The sequence below is a fragment of the Alligator mississippiensis genome, chromosome 1 (genome assembly GCF_030867095.1).
Source record: "Alligator mississippiensis isolate rAllMis1 chromosome 1, rAllMis1, whole genome shotgun sequence".
Classification (NCBI taxonomy): Eukaryota; Metazoa; Chordata; order Crocodylia; family Alligatoridae; genus Alligator; species Alligator mississippiensis.
The window spans coordinates 11,955,302-11,967,943 of NC_081824.1; positions in this window are offsets into that span (position 1 = coordinate 11,955,302).

Below are 12,642 nucleotides of genomic sequence, written 5' to 3' on the forward strand. Positions count from 1 at the left end.
ATGAAATAATGTTGATGGCTGTTTAGGAGTGTTTAAAGCATGTTTACCCTTGAATTGTAGCAATTGCTTTGGAAATTACTCTAGTGTATATTGAATTCTAGTTGAAAAACTTATTATTTTACATGTTTGCTTTCATCGGAAGGCACATCACAAAAGTACAGGCCAGATCTTGCAAACATTAAGGGCTGAGCTTACTGCTCATTAGTAATAATAATGTTGCTTACTGGAGTGCCTACATGCCCCATAAAGGCACATACAAGCACAGAGAAGTACACAGTCCCTCTGCTAAATTACTTCCAGTGTAAATGGGCGAGACAGGAAAGGATGAGCATATATGAAGGACAGAGCTTGGTACTTAAATAGTTAACAGAAGTACTCATAATAGTAAGCATTAGGCATTTCAACGGGACTGGAATATACACCACATTTTCACGAGTGGGCATTGATGTAAGGTGTGCCCATCTCTGAATGTGTCAAGTTGGACACCCAAAATCAGCATCCACTTTTGAATGTCACTGTTAGAGTTCAACAGTCAATGGACACAGGACAGCATAATGTCCTCATCATCAAAGTTGGGTGCAGGGGCAGATCCAGACATTTATCTGATGGGACGGCACCAGCGGGGAGAGGGTGTCCAAAATAGACTCCAGCTCTGAAGTGCATCAGTGGGCCTGGGTGGGTACAGTGGGCTCAGTCCCAGGACCTACCACTGCCATGTTAAAAATAAATCCTTAATCCACCAATTTATCCCACGCCTGATCCCAGTCTTACAGACACTTATGCACAGGTGTACATTTAGTGAACAAAAAAAGTACAGTGTTTGAATGACTGAGGCTATAGGCCCACCTCCTAGCACAACAAGCAACTATTTAACTCCAAAGGGATGTTGCATTTCCTAGCAGTGCTAGGATCAAATCCAAAGCTAGAGGTAATTGGAAAACAAATCCATCCTGTGTCAAAATTGGAATGAAAACTTTTTGTTCAAAACTTTCCTGTTGGAAAAAAAAATGGATTTTCCCTGCCAACATTTTCAAACCCCATTTTTTATTGTCAGTTAGCACTGAAGGAAAATGCCACTCCAGGCTTTTCACACCTAGGAGGAAACAGTGTTATACCATTATTAAAATTTCTTTTCAAAAAGTCAGTTTTCAAGAAAAAATGTTGGTCTGAATTCCCTGCAGGAAAACAGAAAATTTTCATCAGACCAAACATGAACACTTTCCCATGAAATATTTTGGTCTTCACAACAGCATTTTTTTTTATTTAAAAAAAAATAGCACCTCAGAAGAGCAATAGGTTGGCTGGTTATTCAAAGGCTGTATGTATTAGCTGTACCTTCAAGACAGATGGCCAGGGCCCCTATCCTGTTTGTGATGATAAAAGCAGGATTCACCAACGGTAGTAAGGGTTGCAGTGCTACTGCACAGTAGCACTGGCACATGCTTTTTTTGTGACGCTAATGCACAGTAGACTAATTCTACTGTGCATTAGCACAGTTTTTGCCTGCAATGCTAATGCTCAGTAGAATTAATCTACTGTGCATTTAGCATCTTGTGTAGATGCCCCCACTGTGATCTTGGGGAAGTCACGTAGAGCTCAGTCCACGGAGCTGTTGTTCTGCCTGTCTTACAGGCCTCCTGCCAGCTAGTAACATTCACAGCCCTGCATTAAGCGCTCTGGAAGTGCAGGTGGCAAGGTACATGTGTAAGAGTTGAATTACCGGAGGCCAGCACACTAAGCAGAAAAGTACGGTGGCAATGCCAAGAAGATGGGCAAATCAAAAGTTTTTTCTTCTCCCCCAAGCTGGTTAGACACCTAAATCCAGGCAAAAGAGCAGTGACTATCTCCACTTGAAATTCACCTCTTTAAATGTGGTAATTATTTGGTCATGCCCCTGTTATCAAAAAACAGATTCCCTCCCACATTGTGTTAGGACACTCATCTGATGCTGGACTCCTCTTTTCAATTTCCCCATTTGATTTAGTGGAGGAAGATGAACCCAGGTGTCCAACACCCCAAGAGAGTCTCTAACCCACCAGACTATTAGGTATTCTGGGGTGATCCCTCTCAATCCCTCTTCTTGAAGCTGTTCCATTTGGGCCTGAAGGAGAAAAATCAAATTGACCTTATCGCCCAATAGTTCAGCTGTTCAGAAGAGCTGTAGGGGAGCCAGATTCAAGTTCCAGCTCTGGGCTATTGGGTAGGAGGGAGACAGAAATACCAGCCTCCAAGTCTTGTCCTGGGTTGTCTTTTGTGTGAGGCTCCACTTGGTAGGTGAGCTCTTGAATGCTGAAGCTTTGGGAAGGGCCTGGCTGGAGGACTCCAAGGGTCTGGGATATGAACTAGGGGACCAGAGTACCTTGGCTGTGTTAGGACTTGGGCAGTTTAGCATATGCATGTCAGTGGACACTTAAGCTCATAAGAGACTTGGCTAACATTTATGTTCAGCAAAAGCTGAGTGTGAACTTCTCAGCGATGCCTAAATGTCATACTTGAAGTGGCACTTAACTACTTAAGTCCGTTTATAGATTTAGCCAGTTTGGCTGATTTTCTGCACAGCTGCAAGCTGGATTTTGGGCACGATATTACCACAAATCTCTATGCAATTAGCTCCTGCTCACAAGGCGAGCAGGGTTCAGTCAAATTTGTGTGTAGCAAAACAGTTTTAAATTAAATAAAATAAAATAAAATGTTTATGATACCAAATCCTTAATATAAATCAATATTTGTAGACGTTAGCATGATAAATATCCTGTACAACATAATGTTTGAAAATCATTTCCTCCTTCACTTACCTGCCAACTTTGTGATACAACGGTCTTTGTTTCTTCTGCTGCAGATGATAACATCACAGTCACCTGAAATGGAATTTGGAATACAGCTCAAAAGCAATCCCAGGCCCATTAATCATATGAACATCCAGGCAGAGGGAGAACAGTGCCTTCCAAAAAGGTTAGCTCATAAAAACTAACTGTTATCGTTAAAAAATGCTAAGAAGCAGAGAAAAATCTGCAGGCCTCAAGATTGTAACTTCTCACCACACTCTTGGGTCACAAACATAAAACCTCTACATGTAAGCAATAAATATATTTATTATACCCAGTGCGTCCAAAAATGGCCGTGGTATAAAATGTCTTTTCAGTAAGACGAAAGCGGTGAAGGGTCTCGTTCCAAACATGCTGGAATTGGTGGAAGTCAAGTCACGGGTAACCTGCTGCTTGACGTCAAGGGCCTTTTTTGATGGGGTCCAAAATTGTTCCTTAAACTAGTATTCAGTCTGCAACCCTGAGTCACTTGCATGGTTTTTACACCATTTTGGGGCCAGATCCAATCAAGAATTTAGGCTCCTACAAATTAGGTAGTGGCATGTCTACTTTAGGTGCTTGCGTCCTAGAGTGGAATCCAAAACCCAAACTTAGGTTCCCAGGTTCCCTATAGGCGGCATGGTAAGATTTAGGTGTCTCAGAGATATAAGCCCTAAATCCTACACACTGGATGCATCTATAAGTGCTCTTAAAATGTGATAAACTCTGGTGCAGCTGCTCCTGGGCATAGCATCAGCATGCGCCTGGGATCACAGTAGTTTGAGCTGGGGTGGAGCAGCCCTGGGCTGGCAGCAGGCTTGGGGGGGTCAACCCGGGACTCCAGGTGGGTGGCAAAGAGGCTGGCCAGGGCACAAAAGAGCTGAAGTGCAGAGCTGTGCAGCAGGCAGCCCCCACACTTTAGCACCCTCGTGCCCAGCCAGCCCCTGTCACCATCTACATGTGTTTCAAGCGCAGTAAATGACCCTGCCGTAAGACAGTACTTTCCCTGATTGTACTATCTTCTGATGGAGTTAATTAATTTACTACACCCTAATATTGGCACAAAAATGCAGATAGAGACGCTTTATTGTGGAAACAATTAGTCAACTCCGTAGTAAAGCGCACATGTAAATGCACCCACAGAGTAGGGAGTTATTTACAAATACCCAATAGAAATACTAGAGAGAGGAATGTGCCTGAATTCTCAAACCCTCCTCCCATCCTGGCTGCCCAAATTAGACCCTCAGGAAATCCTATTTAACCCCTTGGGATCCAGAGCCCAGAATCCTCCCTTCAGGTAAGGCATCTGCAAATGTTCTTTCAAGAAATCAACAGGAATCGCTATTTTCACAAAAAACACAGCCCAACGAGAAAACCGTCTTTGACGTGAAACCACAGTAGTCAGCAGAGTCACCCAGGAAGCAAAAGACTTGGGTTCAGTGCTCTCCTCAACCTGGGATCATTCAAACTGACATTTCCCATCATTCAGGAGAGAGCCCTAACCACCAGGCTATAGCCTATGCCAGTGGTCACCACGCAGTGGATCTCAATTCACTGGTAGATCTCCGAGCTGGTTGTGGTAGATCTCAGAGCCTCTTGGAGTCGATCTGAGCCTGGGGTGGGGGGCTGAGCACCCATGTGCATGCACACATGTGCCCAAGCCCAGCAGGTCAGTCCGTGGGGGAGGGGAGGGGGGGGCTAGATCAAGGCCCCCGCGGTGAGGGACAGTGCCACAGAGGCAGGAGCAGGGGTAAGTTGAGTGGGACCTGGCCAGGTGGGACTTACCTGCTGGGGAGGCATACCCCCAGATAATTTTTTCTCCCTCTGCCTCGATCTGGCCCCCCCTTCCCTCCCCAAAGACTTACCTGTGGGGGATGGGGGGGTGACAATGGTGGCACATGGTAGATCTTGGTTGCTTTTAAATGCCAAAGGTGATCTCCTACTTACAAAGGTTGGAGACCACTGGCCTAGACCTTCTACACCCTTTCCTGTTGAAGTGAGGTCCCACTGCATTGAGAAACACAAGTTTCATGAAGCCAGAAAACAGAAGAGCACAAGAAAATGCTCAATATCATAGCTGAGAAGTGAGAAAGTTTACTTCATAGAGGTGTTCTGGTCCCTATTCCCAGGATATTTTCTGGTTTTTTATCCAATAACTATGAAACATAAAGGGCATAAACAAGGAACGCAGCAATCCCCCCTTTCGGGGGACTGGACTTGCAAGTCAGGCTTCGCCTTGTGCTCGCTCGCTCTCTTGTCTCATGTGTTCTGCAATCCTTGCCACAGTTTCCACAGGAGGGTCCTTAAATAGGACACTCTCCTGGGGTGTAGGTTGAACCCCTCAGGCGGAGGAGGACCTAGTGCCCAGGTCTCCTGATGCCTGGGCAAATGTTGAAGGCAGCCATAACGGCATTTTCTGAAGGGATCTATTCCTGCTGGTATGTATTTGGAGTTCTCCAAGACCACCAACCAGTCAGCGCCCCTCCAGGGACTTCAGTACTGCTCTATTTTCTGGTCCCAGTGGGAAGAGTTAGGTACCTTGTTGCTCAGAGTGGGGCAGATTTGAGTCTTGCTTTTACTTGCATGTGTAAGAGTTTGCAGGATGAGGTCATTAATATCGCCATGAATCAGAATAATCTTATTTAAGGGGCTTGATTCTCCTCCGACTTGCAACCTGTGCATGTTTTTAGCTAGTCCATGGCTCCTGTATTATAGAAGCCATGGACTTGCATCCAGTGAGTCCTGTTTCACTGCTGCCTGAACTAAATCACAAAGATATACCATTTTGACTTGAAACACCTGAACACCAGTATCAGCCCATTCACTACACAGAGGTCACAGCCAATTGCCATAGCTATAAATGAAATATGAATCGGGTTCTAAATCTGCAGTAGCCATTTTTTTTGTTTTAAAGACACTCAAAAGTCTATTTGCCTGATGTATATTTTAGCCCAGTGTAACTCCCACAACTTTGGCTTTGGATGAAGACGCTCTTGGTTACGGTTGCTATCGAAAACATTCTGGAATGGATTTGTTGATAGAAGATGACGGCTGAAGTTTTCAGAAGGAAAATTAAACTAAAAGACAAGTATATTTTAGCATAATTGCCTTTAAAATGGAATATACTGTAATATAATCTGCAGTTCATCGGAAAATGGAACAACCCAGAAGGCTGACTCCAACACAGTGAATGGAAAAGAGCAGAGCTCTATTCAGCCATAATTGACTTGCTGCTTCCTTCTCTCTATCTGACAATGTTTTAAATGTCTGAGTGTCAGAGGGCTGTAATTCAAGCACTGCTGCAAATGATTTGGGTAGGAAATGTACTAATGCTACATGTATTAACTTTAGACAGAGTATGGGGGAATGCGTCTTTGGGGATCAAATGAATCCTATTGAGCCCTGGAAGACAGTTATTAAACAGGACGCAGCTCCGTCTTGTGGCTGGGTAACACCAACGCAAGTGGATGGAGGAGTTTCCTCTCTGTGCTCTAACAAATATGTTGTTTCTGCACAATGAGATGGTCCTGCATTATTCAGTACTATTTAAATGTGGATGTTATGCAACATCTCCCTACTGGATTTGCACTAAATGCAGAATAATATTAGTATAACCATTATTGTGGCAAACATCAGTAGCAACTCTTTACCATTGCTTTCGTGGTTGAAATTAGATAGTGGCCTAAATTTGCATCACTGGGACATGTCTATACATGTGCCTGATTGCACAGTTGTTACCACGCAGTCATGTAGTACTTGGTTACTGTAACTGCATAAGTACTGTCAGTAACTACTGCTACTGCACAGTCCCAGCAGCACACGGGTTGTTTTCTGCCAATGCTACATTGCTGTAGCAATGAGCTACATCGCCATAGCTCATTACTATGGCAACATAGCATCTCACGTAGATGCATCCTGGAAGCTCTGTTCTGTTCAGGGACTCGAGAAGGTGTTACCTGAATCTGAACCGTAGCTCAATTCTGTGCATAGAAAAGAACATGGCTCAAATCAGCCCATTTATCCATCTCCCATCTTGAACTTTGGAGGGTTGAATAAATCAGGAGAAGCTCGATCCAGGAATCTTAAATCAGAGCAAATAATTTTTGCACAAAAAAGATACACATTCAGATCACCTCATCGCTGTACCCATGTCCAATAATGCTCTGTGTATTTTTGCCTTCTATTTTTGTGAGGAAGGCTGGATCTCAGGGATTACAGCCCTTTATGCAAATCAGAACAAATGGTTCTTAGGCTGCAAAGGTAAGAGCAAAGCACTTTTAGAAGCAACAGGGAGCCAGCTGCAAGTCAGGTTACAGATCAATGTTCCTTTATTGGAAGGAATTGTCAAATATTCATCCCTGCCCAAGGAAACAATCCTTCTACAGAGGCATAGTGTGACTGTATTGGTATAATATTGTGTTAAAAATCCTTAGAGCTCATCAAGAAGGGAAGAATTAACGAGCTAAAAGCATGGAGAAGGCTGATTGGTCATAGTATCTGTTACAAGAACTTACCTTGCAGGAGAGAGAAGCAAAATAGGCCTTCCCTTAACAATGCTTCCCAGTTGCTTTCTTTTAGTTCCACACCATTGTCACTTTGAATTTGTAGAAATTGTTGAGGGCCTGAGTCCCAACAAGAGTTTCACCTCAGCTTGGTACCTTTTTTTTTGCCCCAAATTTTGCTCCGGTCATAATTGCTCTTGCAGTTATTTGCATTAATGAAACTGTATGGGCAAAACAGGGAGCCCCTTCTCAAGTCAGGAATAAACCCATTCTGGGGTAGAGGTGTTCCCAAGTCTCTTTTTTGACGCAGTTCTGAACTGCATCATTTAATAGGGATTCCCTGGAGCACAGGCTTTCCACCTCCCATTTGTCTGTATAGACAGAGAGGTCTTGTCTATACAGCAAAGATGGTTAGTCCTGGGGAGGTCTACTGATGCACGTCAGACCCAGAGGTTAGCAACATGACCTCTTTGGACCCATCCCAGCACCTGGTCCCAAAACCTCTGCCTCCAGCAGACCCAAGAGTGAGTAGCGGGGACAAGGATCCCTAGAGATGAACGTCTGTGTCTGGAGAATGTCAGTGGACCTCGATGGGGCTCAGATCCATGTCTCACTAGGGTCAGCTACGGTTGTAGTAGAGTCAAACCCAAAGTTGTTCTCTGTTATAATGACCATTTAAGTATGTTATACTAAGTGGAACAACTGTAACACGAAAGACTGTTGACCTTGTGGACTAGATGACCTTGTGAGGTCCAGCCCTACTTGCCTATGGTCATCCCACAATCCTCTGCCTATGGGAAATAGCCCTCAGAATAACCTGTTTCCTGGCGACTGATTGCAATTGAGATTGTTGCTTCAATTCAAGCAGAGAGTAAATATACATGCAGATGTCCCGCCTCTCAGGGGAATGTCCAGGCTACAAGGGAGGGAAAGATCCCAGTCCTTCCTGTTGAAGTGGACTGATTTTGTACAAAATATCTCAGTAGACATTGGGATGAAAAGCCAATCAAAATCAGACTCTCTCGGTCAAGAAAGTGCTCACTGGGGAGAGTGAGAACCTGGGTTCTAACCCTAGGTCCAGCAAACACTTTGCTATTTATACGGAGTGAAACAACGCCAACAGAAGAGATGAAGAACTTTTTGAGCCTAGAATACCACATAGGGTTCTCCTCTGGTAGCTGGAAGATATGGATTTAGATCACCCAGCCAGAGATGCTATGTAAACCCAAGCTTCCCACATCCACCGCAATTTCTCTGAGCTGCTGGATGACAAGGCAGACCACACCGCCAGCAGCAGATCTGTGAATCTAGACCTCCACTTCCTTTGTTTTCTTAAAAGTGCCTGAAATGAAATGTTTCGTTTCAAGTCAGATGGAACATTTCATTTGACAGAAAACAAAATATTTCAGGTTTTCATTTTAGCTAGAAAAACTAGAAAAAAATATCAAGTTTGATTTGATCCAAACCATTTTGCCCCATTTTATTTTTTATTTTTTTGCAGTTTGGCAGCTGAGCTGAAAAATCAATTATTTGCGCAGCCCTAACTTCAACTCATATTGTTGTAACAGGTGGGATATAACAGTAGAAAATTGGAAAAGATGGATAATTGTGCCTTACAAGTGAGATTGCGGAGATATGTTACATACATCTTAGTGAACAGTCCCGGTCGCACACAATTACTAGAAACCAGGCTTCTCTTGATATCATTATGAGACTCGAAGGATTTGGCTGTAGTATATAAACAGAACTATGTGATTAATTGTCCTGTAAAACTCTCGATCGTTAATCCAATGAGCAGTTGATCTCAAACAGTACTGGGTAATTTGGGCATGGTTGCCACTGGTGCAGCTACTGTTTGCTACAAAAGTCATTCAGTTATGTCTTACTACCATTACCAGTTGCAGCCAGCTCCCATTACCAAAGTCACCTGAGTCTGCTGTCTGTACTCATCTCCAAGCTCTGTTTATGGATAAGGTTTAATAGCCTCAGTATCAAGTACAAAGCACTGCTAACCCAATCAAGTCACCATTTCTGAGAACACAGGGCCTGGGGTCTCTTAATTATTCTGATATCCATTCTCAGGGGTGTCAAATGACAGAACAAGGAGCAATGGTCTCAAGTTGCAGCAAGAGAAGTTTAAGTTAGATATTAGGAAAAACTGTCTCATAAGGAGGGTAGTAAAGTATTGGAACAGGTTACCCAGAGAGGTGGTGGACTCTCTATCCTTGGAGGTTTTTAAGACCCAGCCAGACAAAGCTTTGGGCTGGGATGATCTAGTTGGGGATGGTCCTGCTTTGAGCAGGATATTGGATTAGATGACCTCCTGAGGACCTTTCCCATCCTAATTTTCTATGATTCTGTGATATCATGGTTTCTTAATTCTTGACATGAACAATAATTATTTGGCACTGTCTTATTTTGGAACCAATTGACTTCTTCTGCAGGATAAAAAATGGGCTAGATACGGTCTAAATTTAAACAATCTCTTAGTTAACTTTGCCCAAACCATGGTGCTGTAGGGCCACATTTTGCTCCTGGTTACACCCAGGTACTTCCCACAGAATGGAAGTATTTAGATGCAAGCTCATCTGCGAATTTTCTACTCCCTCCTCCTTCCTCATCTTATTTAGGGATGGACTTATATCTATCTAGAAGGAACGTCATGCACGAGTGAGAGAAAATTAATCAGAAGTACCTTTAGATATTTTGGCAGTCCCTTGCAGTTGAGGATGATTGTCCTCCATGATTGTTTTGTTTGTTTGTTTGTCTCTTTCTTTAATCTCCTTTGTGTGCCCTTTGATATGGAGAGGCTTCTTCCACTACTGCACAAGAGGATGTGACTTGATGTGATCTCTGGGCTATGTTTTCAGGTCAGGCCACAGGGTACATAAGACTGAAACCAACTTACCCTTAAATTAACTCCTGAAATGTGAGGAGCCAACACAAAGAGCCATGGGTTCGGGGCTCCCTCCTATCAAGCTCATGTGGTTGTCACTTGCACACCAGGTTCCCCACATTAAAAGATGTCATGCTCAGGCCTCTGCCAGGGATGTTAACATCTCCCACAAACCAAGTCCTGTAGAGAGTGGTGGTGGGGAAAGGAACAGTGATTTCTGAGCATTCCTAGTCACAAATCTGCACGTAGGCGGTGGTCGTGTGATCATTGTTTTGCACTTATGGAGACAGGAGTACGATTTGTCAACTGTGGTCATGGCTGGGTAGTCCTTTTTAGGATGCTTCCTGCTCACCCTGACTGAAGAAGGGGCTAGAAAAAGTACCTTAAACATAGGCAGTCTCAAACCCCCTGGCTGGATTGTCGCATCCAATGGGATCACTTTACATGTGGCTAAAACCCACAAAATAAAGTACTGAAGTTCACCACATGGAAAAGCTGCATGCTAATGGACTCCCTGAACAGTGAATTTCCTGAAAGAAGAACCACCATAATAGCAAGAGAACTTGCAAGACATGACATAGATATTGCTGCCCTAAGTGAGACCTGCTGGGCAAATGAAGGCCAGCTGAAAGAAGAAGGAGGTGGCTATACCTTTTTTTGGAAAGGAAAGTCACCTGAGAAGAGATACATTCACAGGGGTGGCTTTGCCGTCAAGAACAAGATTGTCAGCCAGCTTTCAGAAGTCCCTATGGGCATTAATAAATACTTTATGACTCTCCACCTCAATCTCTGTAACAACTGGTATGCTATGGTCATCAGTGCATACACCCCAGCACGTGACGATGAAGAAGTCAACAAGGAACAGTGCTACTGTGCTCTTCACACAGTCCTGACTGCCACTGCGAAGGAAGACAAGCTCATCCTCATGGGTGACTTCAAAGCAAGAGTTAGGTGACACTCTGAACTCTGGAGTGGCACCATTGGGAAAGAAGGAGTGGGGAAAATCAACTCCAATGGTATCCTACTCCTCAGTAAATATGCAGAGCATGACTTGCTCATCATGAATACCATCTTCAGACAGAGTGACAAATATAAGAACACCTGGAAACAATCACACTCCAATCACTGGCACCTTCTTGACTATATTATTGTCAGAGCCTGTGATTGTACCAATGTCTGTGATTGTACCAATGTCTGTATTTGTACCTAGTCCTGAGAGGTACAAATGACTACTGGATGGATCACCATTTAATCAGATCAACCGTTTAATCAGCTTGCACCCACAACACCCTAAAGAACCAAAAGGAATGCAGAAGAGATCTAACATCAAGGCACTCCAAGAGCAAGCTAGATGTGAGGCTCTTCAGCAATGCCTTACTGAGAAGCTCTTTGACCTACCTGATGACATCAAAGACATCCAGGCACACTGGGAGGAGCTTTAGAACATTATTCATAAGGCATGCATTGAATCAACCGGATACTCCACTTACCGTCACCAAGATTGGTCTGACGAGAACAATGAAAAAATCCTAGCATTTATCCATCAGAAGAGAGCTGCACTCTGCACTTGGCAAAATGAACTCTCCAACCAGCAAAAATGAGAGGCTTACCACCAGCTCAAAGCTGTAGTTCAGAGGAGGCTACGGGACATCAAGAACCAGTGGTAGCAAGTAAAGGCCAGGGAGATGCAGAGTTTCACTGACCAACGTGGCATGAGAAGCTTCTTTCAAGCAGTAAAAGCCATCCATGGGCCATGTTCCAATGACACAACCCTTTTGCAATCCCAGGATGGCTGCACCCTTCTCATGGGTAATGTATCCATCAAGCAGAAGGAGCACTTCAAGACTCTACTCAACCATGAATCTGAGGTCTCAGCTGCCACCATCGAGTCCCTCTCCCAACACCCAGTAATAGAACCTTTTGTTGATCCCCCAGCCTTCAAGGGAGTCTGGTCTGCCATCACTCAGACCAAGAACGATAAGGCACCAGGCCCAGTTAGAATCCCCCCAGAGGTCTTCAAAACTGGTGGAACAGCACTACCACAAAAATTTCATCAAGTTCTCATCAAAATATGGGCTAACAAGGAAGTTCCATCTGATTTAAAAGAATGCCAACATTGTGACCATCTTCAAGAAAGAGGACAAGTCAATGTGTGGGAACTACTGAGGCATTGCCCTCCTCCCCATTGCAGGGAAGGTTCTTACTCTCATCCTTCTGAATCACCTCCTCCCCCTTGCTGAAGATGTCCTTCCAGAATCCCAGTGTGGCTTTAGACCATCTTGGGGTACCACCTACATGATTTTTGTTGCACAGCAGATCCAGGAGAAGTGTAGAGAGCAATATCAGGAGATATTTATGGCATTCATTGCCTTTGACTCCATCAATTGTGAAGCCTTATGGAAGGTGCTGGCTAGGTTTGGTTGTCCACTGAAGTTCATCA